General features: G+C 35.2%; 1 protein-coding gene and 1 pseudogene across 2 annotated transcripts in view; both read right to left on the reverse strand.

Annotated features, from left to right (window-relative positions):
• The window catches only part of LOC145681108 (synaptotagmin-12-like), a 607,941-nt gene that overhangs the window by 278,591 nt on the left and 310,490 nt on the right, over window positions 1-18,860 (reverse strand). The gene's annotated exons all lie outside the window — the stretch shown is intronic.
• Window positions 4,357-5,815, reverse strand: LOC145681109 (tubulin beta-4 chain pseudogene; annotated as a pseudogene).

The raw sequence follows: 18,860 nt of genomic DNA on the forward strand, positions 1-18,860 counted from the left end.
GTTAGGAAAAGAAAAGAAAAAAAAAGGCAATTGAGGGTTCACATAGGCAATTGAGGAGTTCTATGTAATAGGTGCCTACAGTATAGGGCTTTTTTTTTTAAGGAGCTTGCATTTTTAAATTCTTTGGTATTAATCCTATACATCTGCAAAATTTCATTTCGGTATCGTAAGTCTTGATGTTGCTACAGTGAAGGAATAGAGACCTCGTGAGATGAAAGCGAGTATCTGCTGCAGTTATGTTGGTGAGGTAGATGTTTGAACAACATTGAACATGTTGCAGTGTGCTAGCGCGAATTCAAGTATTATTCCTAGGAACAGAAGAGACAGTGAAATATGCTCATGGCAACACTCTGCTCCTGTATTACCATAAAATTTGGTGTTACATTGAAACATATATTTCTTGTCAGAGATCATTCTTTCAACTAGTGTGATAGGAATGTTCGTTTGGGCCATCTGAAAATGGCCAAGGCTGAGAAAGTGCTTACTCTTGACAAGTACGCAGAAGTGCTAAAAACAATTCGAGAACACCCCTATCCTTTTAGGGTAAAGCATGGAAGACCTGTTATCAAAAAGTGGAAGGACGGATTCACAACTATAATGAAAAGTAAACCATCAGCAACTAGACATCCTTTCAAGATTCAGTCCTACGTAGGACTTTGCTTCTAACCATCAGGTGGTATTCTAGCTGCTGATGTATTTACTGGTGCGTACATGTCGATTAAGTACTTTACTCGATCCCGTGACGTAAATCGTGTTGATACTTTGTTTTGGAAGTCAACCACTGCAGCCGAACCCAGCTGAAGAAACGAGACGTGCGGAGTTTATCCGCTTTCTGGATCCAGATGCTGTTGCTTGGTACGAGAAGTGTTTCGTTAAGTCAGACATCGCGGAGGATGCAGAGAATGATCTTCACTTGTAGATATTACCAGCTGCAGATAATGCATAGAGTGTTTCCAGTGCCCAGGATTGCTACATTTCCAGTTTCTAAATAATACATGGACTACTTCAATGATTTTTTGTTTCACACATATTATGTTTACTTTATCTGTGTTCCTTACTTTGCAATGACGTCTTTATTCTTTTCAGAAAGTTTATCATACGACTACTGTGATTGATATATATATATATATATATATATATATATATATATATATATATATATATATATATATATATATATATATATATATATATATATATATATATACGAGAGTTCTACAAAGTCGTTCTGCCTAACAAGGACCTATAAAAGCCTTCTTAAAAATATTAATATTTTTGTTATAGTGAAACAAATTTTTAATTTCTTTGTATTTTGTAGAAGAAAAAGACTAAATCTATATTTCTCATGTAGGATGCAGATGTACAAATGTTAAATAAAAATATATCTATGTTTGAAATGTTTATACGCATTTTTCTCAAAACATGGTTTCCCTTTATGGGTCCTTATTACATAGAACTCCTCAATTACTTGTGTGTGAGCTTGATTCTTGTTTTGTCTTGTCTTACCACAATGTATAATGGGGTCTATTTATAATTTTCACTTCTCGGTAACATTTTCTTTTTATTCTTTTATGCACTGTACATAACGGCTTTGTTGTGGACAAACACTGTGTTCGCAGGTTTTCTCAGAGTCTCCCATTTTCTTCCACTTTCTTCATTCCACAAATTCATTTCTTATCAGCACCGTCTCCTTTAGCTGGCATAAATGTGGTACATAAAATTGAAAGATTTCATTTAATTTTTTATGCACTGTAAAATTAATCTTTTTCACATTTTAACGTTTATTTTTCCTTAATGTAGATTTGGAGTTCATTATAAATCTTCAGACCTTTGTAATATGTTTGATATTGAGTTATAGTTTTTCTGTTTCAAATTACTTCTGCATGTTATTGATTGTGTATACACGCTTAATTTCACTTCATTTATCTCTTTAATCTTTAACATACATTTTGTATATAAAATTTTGAAAGTAGTAACACTGAAAATTTCTCATGAAGTGTATCTAGTCTACTGTTATATTACTTTTAAAACATACTCTTACAATATTATTTTGCTGTATCTTCAGTGGTACAGTATTAAATGAGTAGGGTCAGTTGCTCCGCAAATAATTATACCATCTGTAAGTATACTATCTATAAGAGCATTATATATAACCAACAAGTAAGTGTTAGGATAAGGGAAGAACTGACGAAATAGAGCGCAATTGGAAGGGGAGTTCGACAAGGATGATGCCTCTCGCCAAAACTATTTAAGGTCTATCTAGAAGAGATAGTGAAAAAGAGCCTACATGATGATGGCATTTCGGTAGGAGGTGGAATGATTAGATGCATAAGATTTGCAGACGATATGGCGCTTGTTGCAGAATCTGAAAAGAAAATCAATAAAATGTTAGAAAAAATGAGAAAGGGCTTTAAAGAATATGAGATGAAAGTAAATGTTAGAAAGACAAAAGTCATGGTGATTGGAACGAAGGGGTCTGTGCCAAATATAAAAATAAGAGGGGAGAAAATAGAACAAGCGAATAGTTTTCGATATCTGGGTAGTATTCTTAGTAACAACATGAAGTGCGAACGTGAAATAAAAGTAAGGATAGGAATGGCGAAAGAAGCCTTTAGGAGGAAGAAAAGTCTGTTTTGTGGGACTTTGAATAAAGAGTTGAATAAAAGAATCATAAAATGCTTCGTGTGGAGTGTTGTACTGTATGGGGCGGAAACGTAGACATTACGTAAAGGTGATGAAAATCGACTGGAAGCCTTCGAAATGTGGGTGTGGAGAAGAACGGAAAGAATTAGTTGGGTCGAGCGGAAAACGAATAAGAGAGTGTTAGAAATGGTGAGTGAGAAAAGAACACTTTTAGATATTATTAGGAAGAGGAAGAGAAACTGGTTGGGACATTGCCTAAGAAGAGATTGTATCATGAGGGACGCCCTAGAGGGTATGGTGGCGGGAAAGAGAGGGAGGGGGCGAAGGAAACTACAATTAATGGATGATATAAAACAGAAAGATCATACGCGAAGACGAAGAAAATAGCGGAGGACCGTGGAGCATGGAAGCTTTTCAGCTGCGGCAAGTGACCTGCCAATAAAGGCAGAATACCTATGATGATGATGATGATGATATACTTACTATACGTAATACTTTTATATTGCTAATGTTTTTAGTTGGACAAATTTATATGCTAATTTCCTTTAAAATTGTAGTGTTATGGCTAATATGGTAAGTCCATTTAGATTCTTATCCATTGTACTGTACACCAAGTTGTCCGACACTACCTATCACAAAATAATATGAAAATTCTTCGAAGGAATCAAGCAAAATAAATCAGGAAACGCAGCTCAGTATGAAAAAACATATTATCAACATGGCGCTATGCTACAGTGAAATTTCGAACTAAGATTTAAAACAAGTAGAAATGCATACCACTTTGAGCTTTATATGTAACTAGTGGTGTAATACAACACGACGTGCAAATATATGGTTTAATCAAAATTTAGAGAATATTTCAAGATGCTCGAATGTTCTCAGGATTAGCGTTAAAGAAGTAAAAAAATTATTTCATATGATAAATCCACACTACAGAGTGTGCGGAAAGTAATTTCCTATTTTGAATTATAAATTTCTATTGATATTATGTATAGATAGCAATGAAAATTATCTTGTTTTACAAAGTAAGGTATGCACTTTTTATTTTTTACCCAGGTCTTGGGAAGCTTTTGTTGTTCCTTTGAAACTACAGAGATGCCAGGATGATTAAGCATTAAGAAGAAAGCCAAAATTGCAGCAAGATTTGAGGTGTGGCAGTTTGTAATTCAGATCCAACTGTGGTGGAGGGCGGTCCAACGGGTTTAACACTGGATACGAAAACAATTAAAAATTGCCACAGGAAATTAATGACTACCAGACGTATCGTGGAAATTAACAGATCAGATAGGCCCTCGATTTCGGTAAAGGTGGCCGAAGTGCAAGAAATGTTCGAGCGAAGCCCTTAAAACTCAATAAGGCAGGCTACAACAAAAAGTGGAATACACGCTGTTTTGTACGTGCAATTCTCCAAAGAGTTACATTACAGAAAACGGAAGCCTCATTATGACCAAAAGTTGTATCCAGATAACTGCGATAGGCGTGTTGAATTTTGTGAAATGATGTTCGCATGTCATGAAGCTCATCCATACATGATTACAAAAATAATCTGTAGAGCGGTGAAACTGTATTTCATATAGGGGGTTCGTTAACCGTCATAATAGCCATTATTGGGCAGAAGGTGATCTCAATGAGAACGTTACTTTCCGCCCACCCTGTACTAAATCTAAACATTACTTTAATTTCAATGTAAATTATTTGAATAAGATTTGAGGTTTTAATTTTTTATTAGGCAAATGTTTTTCGTCATCCTTCCCCGCCTTCACCGCCCTCACCTTGGCCAATATCTTGATATTGAATATATTCGTCTATTGTGTCATTCAAAGTTTTCTCAGCTTCAGTGAACTCACCTTCCTCCATACCTTCACCAATGTACCAATGTACAAAAGCTTTTCTCCTAAACATGGCTGAAAACTGTTCAGATATTCGTTTGAAACACTCAACTATTGATGTAGAATTTCCTATAAACGTAGCTGCCATTTTAAGTCCTCGAGGTGGAATATCACACACTGCAGTTTTTACATTGTTCGGAATCCACTCTGCAAAATAACTACTGTTTTTGTCATGCACATTCAACATTTGTTCTTCTACGTCTTTCGTGGACATTCTTCCTCTGAAGACAGCAGCTGCTGTTAGGTATTTCCCGTGTCGAGGATCACACGCAGCCATCATATTTTTAGAATCAAACATTTGCTGAGTCAACTCAGGTACAGTTATTGCACGATACTGTTGACCTCCTCGAGATGTAAGAGGAGTAAACCCAGTTATAAAACAATGAAGTCTTGGGAATGGTACAAGGTTAACAGCTAATTTACGAAGATCAGAGTTTAGCTGACCTGGGAATCTCAAACAGGTTGTGATTCCTGACAAAACAGCGGAGACTAAATGATTCAAGTCGCCATATGTTGGTGTGACTAACTTCAGCGTTTTAAAGCATATATCATACAGAGCTTCATTATCAATACAATATAACATGTCCGTAGTATCTATAAGTTTAGAAAGAGCCAACGTTGCATTATATGGTTCTACTACGACGTCGGATACTTTAGGAGATGGTAGAATACTGAAAGAGCAGATAATTCTATCCGGATATTCTTCCCTGATTTTAGATATGAGAAGCGATCCCATTCCAGACCCGGAGCCTCCGCCGAGAGAATGAATCATTTGAAATCCCTGCAAACAGTCACAGCTTTCGGTTTCCTTCCTGACGACATCCAGTATGGAATCAGCTACTTCAGCACCTTCCGTCAGGAAACCTTTGGCCCAATTATTGGATGCTCCACCTTGACCATAAACAAAGTTGTCCGGTCGAAAGATTTGTCCAAATGGACCAGCTCGTATACAGTCCATAGATCCAGGTTGTAAGTCGGCCATAATCGCTCGTGGGACATATTTTCCACGGTTAGCTTCAGTGTAATACACATTTATGCGCTCTAATTGCAGATCTGAATCCCCATGGTAAAAGCCAGTCGGATCAATTCCATGCTCATCAGATATTACTTCCCAAAATTTTCCTCCAACTTTATTTCCACATTGACCCACCTGAAGATGCAAAATTTCTCTCATCCTTGTAGTATTAGTTTAATTAAAAAGTACCAAAGAAACCCCAAAACCCCTTTAAGAGAAGTACAAGGTTAAAGGATTCCCCTATCGTACCCGATTTTATAAACTACAAAACCATAGAAATGTAATATTATAAAAGGAACATAATGAGACACTTCCATTGTTAAAATTAAATTGTTGACTAAGTTTTTTTTTCTGATAAACTGTCTATGTCACAATGTAGGGTAAGTTGCTCATCCCAGGAAAGCTTTTGATATTTTGATTAACAGAAATGGGTATATTCGTGCAGGGGTAAAGAAAACATAATGTTTCTGATAGCTTGATTCATAATAGAGTTGCCAACCTCAAAAAACAAAAATTATCGATTTTCGTCTTTATAACTATCGTATTATACAAAAAAAATATTAATGTATGTTCGCTATGCACGTGATAATTATAGAAACAATTATAATACTATTAATAATAACAATAATATATAATAAACTTATCTAGTAATCTTCAGTTTCGAACTCCAAATCGGCGTCGCTGTGCTCACCATTTTTTAAAATCCTTAAAAGAATGGATACAGGGTTGCCATTTGCCAATTCTCAAATCACTATCAACTTATCTTAGCGGGAACGACTGTTAGAAAGTTTAGGTATGTGTGTTTTCTAATTATTTAATGCACACCTACAATTTATTTGCACATTCAAAAACTACAAAAAAAAAAAAAAAAAGTGTGCGTTGTAAAATTTTGTATATTCACCTATTATTATCGCAAGGGCATTATCGTATATAGCGTTAGGGTTTTAATTATCGTATACCATGATACATTATAATATAGTTGGCAAGCCTGTTTTATACTGTAAAGTTACAAGGGCCATTGCACCGATAAGAATAATACCTGAACAGTGGCGGATCTAGGCCAGGGCCGGGGGGGCTAGGCCCCCAAATTTTTTGAGTTACAAAAATAATTTAAGCTATTATTTCTATTTTTTTTGAAAGTTTATAGTAAATTCATGATATAAATATCAGTCTGGATTCTGGCTCCTCCCCCTCCCCCCAGTTTTTTTCTTCTAGATCAGCCACTGTACCAGAGCAATATTTGCCGGGTAAGACATTTGTTCCTTGATACGTCGTACATACTCAGTATGCGCCAAGAGTCAGCGATTGTTGTAGGTAGGAATAATAATTAATATAATGTAATCGATTTGTTTCAATGACTATTTTATGAGTTACAAAATAAACGATAAAAATAATATCTAGAAATCGTAGTTTGCTTCCTCTTTTTCATCCAGAATTGGAAGTTTTATTCCATAAACCAACTTCAATAACAAGGGACACAAAATGCGTTTAAAAACAAATATATTGCAATTTTATCGGGTCATTTGTTGAAAAAAATATGCAATGAATATGGAACTAATGAACAACTTCGTTTCGAAACTAGATATATTTATAACATCACTACAACAAACAGTGCTCATTATATTCAAAGTGTTGTCTCCTGACACATCAAGACTTAAGCTACCGATATTATACGGCCAGACCGATATTTTCGTCAGATTCAGATTGCAAGATTACAATTATTCTTCATCTCTTTTGAGGATTGCAAGTGGAAACCGGTAATTTTATTTTTCAGAATTGGCAATCGTAATCAAGATACATTTCCCTTGTAACGATTTTCGTCCAAACCATAAACAAAATGAAATTCTAGACAGGCCCGTAGCCAGCTCAAAAATTTAGGGGGGGGGGCCGGTAGAAGTTAGGGGGGGCCGACCCAATCATATTATACTTTATCACCATATTATAGTTCATTTGCAAGCCTACCGTGAAACTTTTAGGGGGCCAGCCAAATTTTAGGGGGGGGCCCGGCCCCCCTAGCCCCCCCGTGGATACGGGCCTGATTCTAGAAAAGAATAATGCATAATAAAATTAACTACATGCAGAAAGAGTATATACTGAAGGGTTTCCTTGTCACTTATATTTCTATGCAGCAAGAAAAACTAGTTCTAAGTGTCGAAACCAAAAATTACTTCTATACATATATATATATATATATATATATATATATATATATATATATATATATATATATATATATATATAAACATAAATGGCCTTCTCGCTCACTTGCTTTGCAATTGTTTCATGACACTCAAACCACTTTTGGAAAAATAACTTCACTGGAAGGAAGGAAGCAGTGTGTAGGAAATTCAGAAGAGCTGTAAGTGCCACATCCCCTGGTTTAACCTGTTTCAGGGAAGGGGCAACTTCCCTTACACAACGTTAAAATTGAAGTTTGAATTTCTTAATGGCTCAACAATGGAAGTTCCTTTGCCGCCGTGTGACTAGAAGTAGCACACAAAGTTAATTCCACACTACCCCAAATCTCCTCTCAACAATGCACTTTCCATTCAAAGTGAAAAATTTCACTGTTGTCATGGCAACGATTTTTATAATATTTAAGATTTACTAATAGTGAAACATTTTCTCGATTAATATTGAAACAGGAAGTTATAGAATATTTTTACTATTTCCTGTCTTAGTAGGAAAATTAGGATTTTATTAAAATTACAGGAATTTTTGAAAATAACTTTCAATAATTATAAATGTCCAGGTATCATTGCTGAAAGCAAAGTATTAGATGCAAAGAACTTTGTTATCACTCGAGTGTATTAATTTTGTTATAGTTGTTCTAAGTTTGGTTTGCCATACTGCATAATGATCATAATTTTAAAATCTAACCTGAAGGACTCTAAAAAAAATACCAGTACCGATTATAGTGCTTCTTTCCAATTTTGAATTCCATTATCCTGAAATATGCAATTATCTGCCCCACTAATAAAGCGTACACTAGTTACTTAGTAATTCCTTGAATAAATTATAAAATTAGTTCTATAGTTCTCAAACAATGCTGTTTTAAAGTTCATTATCCTTAAATAGATTATAAAATGAGTTGTATAGTTCTCAAACTATGTTATTTTAAAGTTCATTATCCGTCGTTTGACTATAATTTAAGAACACACATTGTTTATTCTACATTATTTGCTTAATTCAAGGTCCACTGCACGAGACTACCTCTGTAGCGTTTCTCAACACCTGGTATGTTCCAATTACTAAGTAATAATAATAATAGTAAATATTCCTGTATTTGATTATACAGAATGTCTCAAAAGTCCCTTGACAGGAACTCTGTTATTATCAGAGCTATAGTAAAGTGTAAGGGGGGAAACCATCTCCAAATATAATATTTTCATTCTAAAAAGAAGGAATTAGTTAAATTGAACGAGCCATTTGGGCTGTACACTCTTTATGCGATCAATATTAAATGAAAAAGCAACGTTGCCATTTAGCTGAGGCTGGGGGAGGGAAGGACGGGACAGGAGGTGGACAAATTTTGTAAGATCATGGTCAATAGTGGCATGTTTGAAATAAGGACTGCCATCGATACTTTAGCATAACAGACAGTAGCTTCATTCACTTACGTTGTGGATCCAGGTAAATGGCTGGTTTGAGTGTACAGCCCAAACGGCTTGTCCGATTTAATAGATTCCTTCACTTTACATTGAAAGTGTCATATTTGGGGACGATTCCCCTCTTACATTTTGTTGTAGCTCTGATAATAACAGAGTTACCCTATCTGAGGGAACTTTTGAGATACCCTGTATTTGGGGGAATAATTGTAAGAGATCATTTCTAATCGCAACAATGTTTCCAACGTGAAGCTTTTTTCTTTTCAATTTTGACGCTACGCCTGTATTCTTACGTTCATTTGTATTTTCTGCACATTTTAGAAATGGTAATTATTGTCCGTTGGGGTTTTTAAAAACAGATTTTCCAAATTACACTAATTTAGTTATGTAGTTCAGAGGTTTATACCCTGGAGAGCCTTCATTTTGATTAGTTCAGGGAGAATCTCATTTTTCCTTAGGGAATACAGGTTAGTGCTTGCATTTATACTGTACAACTGAAGGCTGAGAAATTTCTGATACATTATGCAATTATATTTTTTATTACTATTGTTAATATCAATTCTCAACAGATATGACTTGGGGATCTCAATATACGTGTTTACTTTATTTACTTAATCTAATTTTCGTTATGGGTATGCAATTTACGAGATCTGTTTCATACATTGATTTAACAAAAAAAAAAAAAAAAAAAAAACTTTACTCGCATTGTTTTCATAGTAGCTAATTCTAAGATAATATTTAGATATATTATCACTAAAAGAAGGAAGTACCCACCGCGCTACTCCTTGCTACTAGAATAAGTAGTAATACAAATCCAGATAGTTATTAGGATCAGGCAGTCCGTCCGTCGGTCCGTTACTACGAACGATAACTCTTGAACGAAAGCGGTTTCAGAATTCTGATTTTTTAAAGAGATAGTTAGAGGGTTTATCTCGGGCAAGTTTGTTAGTGGAGTCAATCCGTTATCTTCACGGCCAATGCTGACTTAACGTATTATTTCGTTTAAAATCAATGACTTCCCTAGCTTCTATGTAACCTGTGCTTATATTCGAGAAATTATTATTCTAGTATTTCTAAAGTTTGCTAAAATCAACCCAGTGCATTTTTTCTTTTTTAGGATTTCGTATTTAGATTTCTGGACTTTCGGTAGGGATGCGCACGAGACGAGTCGAGACAGGATTTTCTTGCCAAAATTCGAATCGAGACACGGCTCCTCCAATATTGAAATATACATTTTTCGAGTCGAGACATCACTTTTACAGCACATTTTCGAGACGAGACAACCACAAATCTTGTCTCGTGCGCATCCCTAGCTTTCGGCATCTAGGGCCATTTTAGTCCGTCGCGTGTGAGAGATGATGTCCCTCGACAATCACACTAACCGGAGAAATGAAGGAAGGATTGGGGGAGGAAGGAAGAGGCCTGGGACTTGTATATTAGGAATGACCCCAGCATTTGCCTGATGTGAATTAGGAAAACTCAGGAAAACCTTATTCAGGATGGCTGGCCTGAGAAAGCTCTTTACACTTTTCCGAACGAGTGCTCCGACCGGGAATCAAACCTGGGACCGATCGCACCGAAAGCTAGAGCGTTAGCCGCTATCTCCTCTTTTTAGTGGCTGTCATTGTGATGTAGTCTAGCTGTCTGAGGTGTTAGGCTGAGGATCCATGTCACTCTAAAGAGCATGCACCGTTTTTAACTATCTTCGATGTCTCTGTGTTCGTGTTTCTCTTATATTGGATTAAGTACAAAAGTAATTAAGTAGAGAACTATGTAGACAAATATTTCAGCTTGGACGAATTAAGAAAAAAAAGGAGGTTAAAGCAAGATTCCCGGTGAGAGACAGTTGACTTTTGAACGCATTATGGTAGTTCTGATTTCACTTTAAACCGTAGGTCCACGTCTTATATAGCCTCGATTGCTGAAAAGGGGCGCTAACTTCAATCAACCATCCTGGAGTTTTGTAATAAATTCATTAAATAAAACAACTGTAAAGTAGATTGGGTTAATTTGAGTTCAATTAAAGTAATGTACATTTTCACAAGCAATGGCTTTATCAAACTGGAACTACGATTTAAACTGGAATTCGAACCACTTCTCAAGTTTAATTCCCATGGGAATACTCCCAACAGAAATCAAATAAACCCGGCATCATGCGCACTGAAAGCAGTACACTAGCTACTCGACCACAAGGGGCACTGAAGATCACCGTAAAGTTTTATTGCTAGATAATTAAAAGTTTTCGAGAATACGCGCGCATGCTTCACGGGACTTTATACTACTGTAAAAGCATTTCTGATTTTCAGTGTGGCATTTAGATTATTAAATCTTTCGGGATTTTGAATAATTTTCTTCAGAATAAAGCCACCTTCCAAATGGAATCATTTGCATGTCCATATCATATACGTGGAAAGGGGAATTCGAAGAAAATTGAGATTTTGAAAGCAATGACATGTGTACTCTGTCTGGTGGTCATGTTGACGACATATATATGTGTTATTGGATCCCATAAAACTTTTAAGACATCATTTGCGAGGGAATAAAATAAGCCTTTTGCGTTGTATTCCTAAAGGCAAAAAGTTGACGTCATTACCCCCACCAACTTGACGAGCTCCTTCTCAAAATATATGTGACCTGTTTCAGAATGAATGTACGACTGAACAACAAAAGAATCCAGCAGTAATAGATGGTATATGAACATTTTAAAATAATATATATATATACCAGTGGCGGATCCAGAAATTGTTTCTGAGGGGGCTAGAACAAAATAATTTAGAAAAAACAGTGGAACTCATTTTTGCTGCTCAAATTTGAGAGTAATATATATACACACTTGTATGTACTTAAAAATAGGTTAGATCATGGAGCCAAAGAATTAGCGTTTCCATATATTCTACCTCATCTGTTTAAAAGGTTTATTTTATTAATATTGTTACATTGTTCAATGTATCTCATTATAATATTTTTTGTGTTCTTAATGAGCTAGGATTTAAAAAAAAATCGGGAAACATATGAAATATTTCGTAACAAAGAATATGTATATATCAAACTTCACAACAAAACAGAACTAAAAAATACAAAATTTATATATCTTTGCTTCAATCGTACAGAAATTGCAATCTTGTGAAATGTTTCTGGACGAAGTGATCTACTACTTCAGACACATCATTTCGAATATCTTTGTCAATATTCATTAGGGCTAATCCAGTAAGCCTTGACCCATTGTTGTTCTCAGATAGAATTTTACCAATTTTAAAGTAGAAACACTTCTTTCTGCAGAACATGTTCTTACTGATAAAACAGATAGAAGATGTAGCAGTTGTTTTATTATGTTCGGAAAAAATTCAAAAGATTTATCTTGATAAGCATCAACGGCGATCTTAGGTATGTTTGATTTCCTATTCCAATGTTCCCGCCAGAAAGTCACTTCACTTTTTAGTTCAATTTCACTTCCCCACAGATTCTCACTGTAAATTTATGAAGATTTTACAACGTTTTCTTCATCTAATTGTGCCGTAAATGCTGGAATCAAACTAAACAAAGGCATCACTTTTGAGTTTGTTAAAGCAAATCTTGAGGTCAGTTCACTTATGAGGTGATAAGCGGCCCATACATGTACACACTTGCATGACCAACATTCATGAAAGATTTGTCTCATCATGTATGTTGGAAGAATTTTTTGCCCACACACGCACCAACACGCTGTTCAACTTACTAGAAGTTGTTTGAGAAATGTGGAGGACGGAGACCGTGAAGAGTCGAATGGTAAGACAATATGATTGCTACCAACTAGTAGTGACCATCGAGGTCTCTTAATTCTACATGCCAGTACACAGGAATAAGTGTGAAAATAAAACTAGTTGCAATAATATTTTATTTTAATTACCTGTGGAGATGACTCATCAGGCTCTTCATCACTGCTGTATTCATCTAGGTTGATTTTGCTTACACGTGTTTCTTCCTAATCTGATAAAAATTAAAGTTAATCGTAATATCACAGGGGTGTAGCCATGGGGAGGAGGGCGTCGGGGCCAGTCCCCCCAAATGATTTCTTGGACCCCCTAAACGACCAGTTTTTAAAACATCATCGTAAAATGATATTGCTCCAGTCATTTAAATATAACAAAGTTTACATATAATTAATAATTTACGTTAAATTATTTACCGATTGAAAAATAATATGGTGTATCTTCTGTGTAAGGAATGACCAAATGCACAGGTTGCTACCACATCTACTACAATCGATTGATCTAGTGCTCCTGTGCGGATCACTTCCAACTTGGTTGAGTTGATTTTGAGTTTAAAGTCCCGTTCAGCAGCGAGGCTATATGAGACGTGGACCTACTGATTAACGTGGAATCCAAACCACATTAGTTCCCACTGGGAATCGAACCCGGGTCTCCCACGCCAACATGTCCAAATTGGATGGAAACGGTTTAGATAATGGAACTAAATTATTCCACACAAATTATAATATTTTATGTAATTTTTCTTTAAATTTGAGTCAATATAAACTCATAACAAACAAATGGACTTCGAAATATATATATATATATATATATATATATATATATATACTTATTTCTAACAGCAGATTACACGATTTACTGTGATTTTATATAAGAGGCTGATCCAGAGGGGCGATAACCCCCATAAGATGAAGATTTCTTATTTTATATATAAATAAAACCCATCCCAGAGTTTGAAGCTCTTAAAGGTAGCTCTAAGTAGCAGTATTATAACCCACCGACCCCCAGAAGTCCGTCCTGGATCCACCCCTGTTTTATATTTGACAGTTTGAAGACAAACGTTTCAACAAGGTACTATAAATACTGCTACAAAACTATCGCCGTAAACTGAGTGTTTTAAAAAACACATTTTTTTTATCAGTTGGAAAATATGGTGAAAAACAACGTTTTAAATTTAATTCAGTTTTCAGTTTGAATTTTATTCGCTTTTTTCCACTTGGTGTAAAACAAGAAGTGATATATAGCTGTTAATAAAATAATTATAATGTTTTTTAGTTACGAATAATAAATAAATATTTTTGTCAGGAAATTTTAAAGAAATTAAATGAAATTTTAAAAAAAATCAGTCTTATGTTGATAGGTTCTGTGTACAAGGACTTGGATTGAAATAGTTTTACACAAAGGTATAACGTTTGCTTCTTGGTTAAGTATAATAAAAACTACCTGGTACATAATATTTTTGAAGAAAAAAACTTAAAAAACAGTGTGTTTAGATTTTCGGACGGAAACAAAAAAATTCCGTTTTTTCAGCCCTCAAAATCTCTAGCTGTAACACATTTTTTGTACATTGTAGCTGTTTCTCCTCAAAAACGACCCCCCTAGATAAGCCTGCTGGCTACACCCCTGTAGTACCATAACTTTGGCATGTAAATTTCATGAGCGGCAGAACCACTTAATTTCCTTTTTCTCACTTTGATGTGCTCTCTTCTGTAGTTGGAGCGCAACGTATTTATCCCCCTTTTAACAACTATCAAGTGTGAAGTGAGGTTGAAATTCTCTCAGCTTTTCTAGATTTTCAAATGTAGAATTCTTTACGTCATTCCCCACACAGTAGGTTTTTTTTTTTTTAAATTTTTAGTTTACCTTCCAAAAACATGGTACTTCTTTGTATACCTGAATAAATGCATGCACAGAATCCCTTGTCATGTAACGCATCTCTCTCTCTCTCTCTATGTTTTGATGCTCCAGGAATAACGAAGATCACCCATCTTGAACGACCTTGGCATGCGACGGAGGAGAGAGTCACGTGATTTCTTCCGCTGTCATGATTGGCGGACCTAAATATAAAACAGCCACCTTGCATGAACGAGCCCATACACGGTAAACATGCATGCAGAACGGCAAAAACATCAAACATGTTTTCAGAAGATTTTGAAAACTTTCAACATGAATGAACGAGGCCATACACGATCATCTTGCCTGTGGTTTTATCATTTTTCATGCAAGTCGGGCTGTTTCTTCAGGCATGTGTTTACGTGTATGGGCCGCAATAAAGGAATATATACAGTTATCTTGAAATATTCCTGTGGCGTATGTGCTTCTACTTTTGAGCGGTTAGTCTGGCAATTTACAGTCCTAAAAAATGTGATATCGATATCTTGGGTAATAGCAACCTCTTCGGCCTTATTAAAGATCTTACTGTAATGATCACTGCTAACTCGATATTGATTAATTGTATTACACCGTCAGCGATGGTATAGTATTGATGACACTCCACAGTAGGATTTTGAAGTTGACGAGACAACAGTTAGTTCAAGAATTGTACCCTCGATATGGAGAGAAATGATGAAGTCAAACGATCGTCTATTTTCATAATTCAGAAGGAAAACTTATTTATTACTTCAGCAAAATGCTCAGCATTTTTAGTGTGAATGACCTCAAATTCCTCTTGCTCTAATAAGGAGCCCATACACGCTGACACATATATGAAGAAACCTTCCAACATGTATGAAAAATGATAAAAGTTGATCGTGTATGCCCTCGTTCATGCACGTTGAAAGTTTTCAAAATTTTCAGTTCTGCATCAGCAAAACATGCATGATGGTTTTGCTGTTCTTCGTGCATGCTTACTGTAAGTATGTGCTCGTTCATGCAAATTGGTTGTTTTATATTTAGGTTCTCCAATCAAGACAGCAGAAGAAATCACGTGACTCTCTTCCGCAATGCCAAGTCATTGAAGATGGTTGATCTGTATTAAGTTGGACAGCATGTTGGTACGTGTGTGGGCAAAATATTCTTCCAACATGCATAATGAAACAAATCTTATATGCAAGTTGGTCATGCAAGTGTGTGCGTCTATGGTCTCCAATACTTTTGGTGGGGACGGCTTCAGCCCCAAAACCTCCCTTTAAATCTGCTACTGATATATACTATAAATCCCAAAAGGATAAGTGTTGACGAAAGGAGGAGGGCAAGGGAAAAAATGAGACCAACAGGATAAAGAGATCTAAAAGTAGAATCACACAAAATGAGACAACGATGTACTCTTCCCATTTAACACACACACACAGAACTGTCTGGCAACAGTAATAAAAAAAGAAATTTATTATATCAATGAAGTTAGCAACAATCAGTTACTTATATATTGCCGGAGATACCTACCTAACCTCTTCTAATGTCTTTGATTAAAGATGAAAGGGCTCAAAAGGAAAAAAAAAAAAAAACAAACGTGAGGGATGATCTCTTTTGCCTGGGAAATTTAGTTTTTATGAAACAGTTTAGATTTAATGAGGAAATAATATATTCCACCTTCAATTTTCCATCACAACTTGAAAAGGTCGTTTAACTACTGTATTCTGAAGAAAAACTGAAAAATTCCTTAGTCTTGGTGCATAACGTTTGATATTAAACTGTAATTAAAAAGTGTTATCAATAACTGTTCTGAAACTGTAATAGATTTTGTGAAACAAAACTATCTTTTAATATTTATGAAAATACTAAAACAACATTATTATTTATGAATAAAGGAAGAGTTTAGATTTACATCGAAGGTACTACCATGAGCAAAATAAATGACGCGTCTCTTTATTCTAAAGTTTTTTGAAAATATCTCCATTTTCTTTATATGTTCGAAATTTCGGAAGGTTTCCCCAGCAGGACAGGTTAATAACAAACCAGTTTTTAATATTTGTGTTAGATATTAGCTTAAAATAAATAAATTAGAAGCAAAAAACATTAAATCGACAGAAATCTCGAGAATTACCAACCCTGCTAAAGTGGGAAATTTTCAAGAACGCGAGGGAATTCTGCAGTTCATCACGAAGCAGCGACATCTATGTCATTGAGAGAGACGTGGATTAGATCTACAAACGAAACTTTTAACGAAACATTTCTAATGTGTCTTATTACATGCATTATCAGCGAACTCCAAATATATGAATCTATGCTAAGTATTAACGTATAGATAGAGCAAATAGTGGAAATTACCTATGGAAAAAGACGAATTCTTAGCACAATCGTAATGAAAAATCGTCTTTACCGTAGAACAGGTTCAGTTCACGTAAGAAAACAAGTAGCTCAGCTAGTTAAAGCAACTAGTCTGTATACCGAAGGTATTGGGTTCGAACCCCATGGAAGTGACGTTATAATTTTTATTACTGTGGTTATTTTATTTATTTTCTATGTGGGAAAAAATCAAATTGTAACATATGTGTAAAACTCATGACGATACCAAAAAGAAAATGCCGTTCTCGCACTTGCATTATTGTCTCTAATTTTTGTTTGCAAACAGTTTCGTAATAATTTCCCCTGTGCTCACTACTCACTACATGCTCACTGGTGCATAACGAATGTTTTCCAGTAAATGTTAATTCTAATTTGGAGAATTTTATAAAGTTTCACAATCTTTCTCGCTTGATAGTCTTCTATCTACTTTTTTGGACACTTTGATAACAGATTTCCCTATTAAATGTTTAATTTCCCCTATATATATTTAATTACAGAAAAGTTTTACATGTATTTGTCTTAAATTGAAATTGTTTTGAATTTACCACATGAGGTAAGTAGCCCGAAGGAGGAGAACTGAAGTAACTGATATTCTACGTAAAAGCAACCTATTGTAGAATGATTATGCTTCTTAACTTCAGCACATAATCTTTACGTTGGTCAGACAGAGAAAAACCCTGTTTTTTCCTCTCCTATGACCACCCATCTTAAAGCTCTACATGTAATGATTCGTGTCACATAATTTCGGCTCTCCAAAGACATTTATTATTATTATTATTATTATTATTATTATTATTATTATTATTATTATTATTATTATTATTATTCCTGAATATGCCACCCTTACATAATGTAAATTTAGATATCTTTGTTTAAAGTGCTTTCTTTAGTAATAATTTGAGCAACCATGTAACAAAATTTAAAATGTATGAGGGGGCACGAAGTTTTATTCCGCCCCCCTCTCTTTTCAGCACCGTCCCAACAGAAAGTATATAATTTCTGACAAGCAGAGTAGACAAAATGAATAAGAAATATATTTAAAGTAGCCTTTCCTCCTTCGTGAATGGAATATCACGTAACATTTTTTATTCTACTGAAGACGACCCTAGGCCGTTATGGTTAGGTAACAAAAGAAATACCTAATATATTTATTGCGCCCCTTGACTGTAATATTACCTCTTCTTTATTTGTTCGAGGCTACCCTACATAACCAAGGGTGACAAAAAGAATAGGAAAAGTGTCTAAAGATTACAAAACACTTTATATTTTGTCAGAAACAAGGCAGTGTATACACAGCATTGCTTTCGTTAACAAGTGTTTCACCGTAGAGTCGCTTATAAAATTAGGCAGAATAAAGTTTTCTAGAGGGATTTGTCCAGAATGGTTTTGTGTCGGGCTAATAACGATGAGTATAATTATTTACATCACCGTTAAAGAAATAGCAAACTTTCTGAAAGGAACTTACTTAGGAAACATCAGATCCTCCTTCTACTTAATTGCATCTGGCGTTCTGAATGAAAGTTCTATGGGACTATTAGAAAAATATATATTCCCGTTTCCACGCTAACGGTAGAATTTCTTAAGCAGTTATTGAATTACGTTCGAAGCATACGCGTAAATAGCGCCCCCGCAACCCTGTGGCGTGGGGACCGCACAAGCTGCAAGGCCAAAAATATACAGAAAGTACGGAGGGGCGGACCAGGTCAAATTTTCACCCGGGCAAAGTGACTTT

This window comes from Thermobia domestica, chromosome 3 (assembly GCF_964235325.1).
Source record: "Thermobia domestica chromosome 3, izTheDome1.hap1.1, whole genome shotgun sequence".
Taxonomy (NCBI): domain Eukaryota; kingdom Metazoa; phylum Arthropoda; class Insecta; order Zygentoma; family Lepismatidae; genus Thermobia; species Thermobia domestica.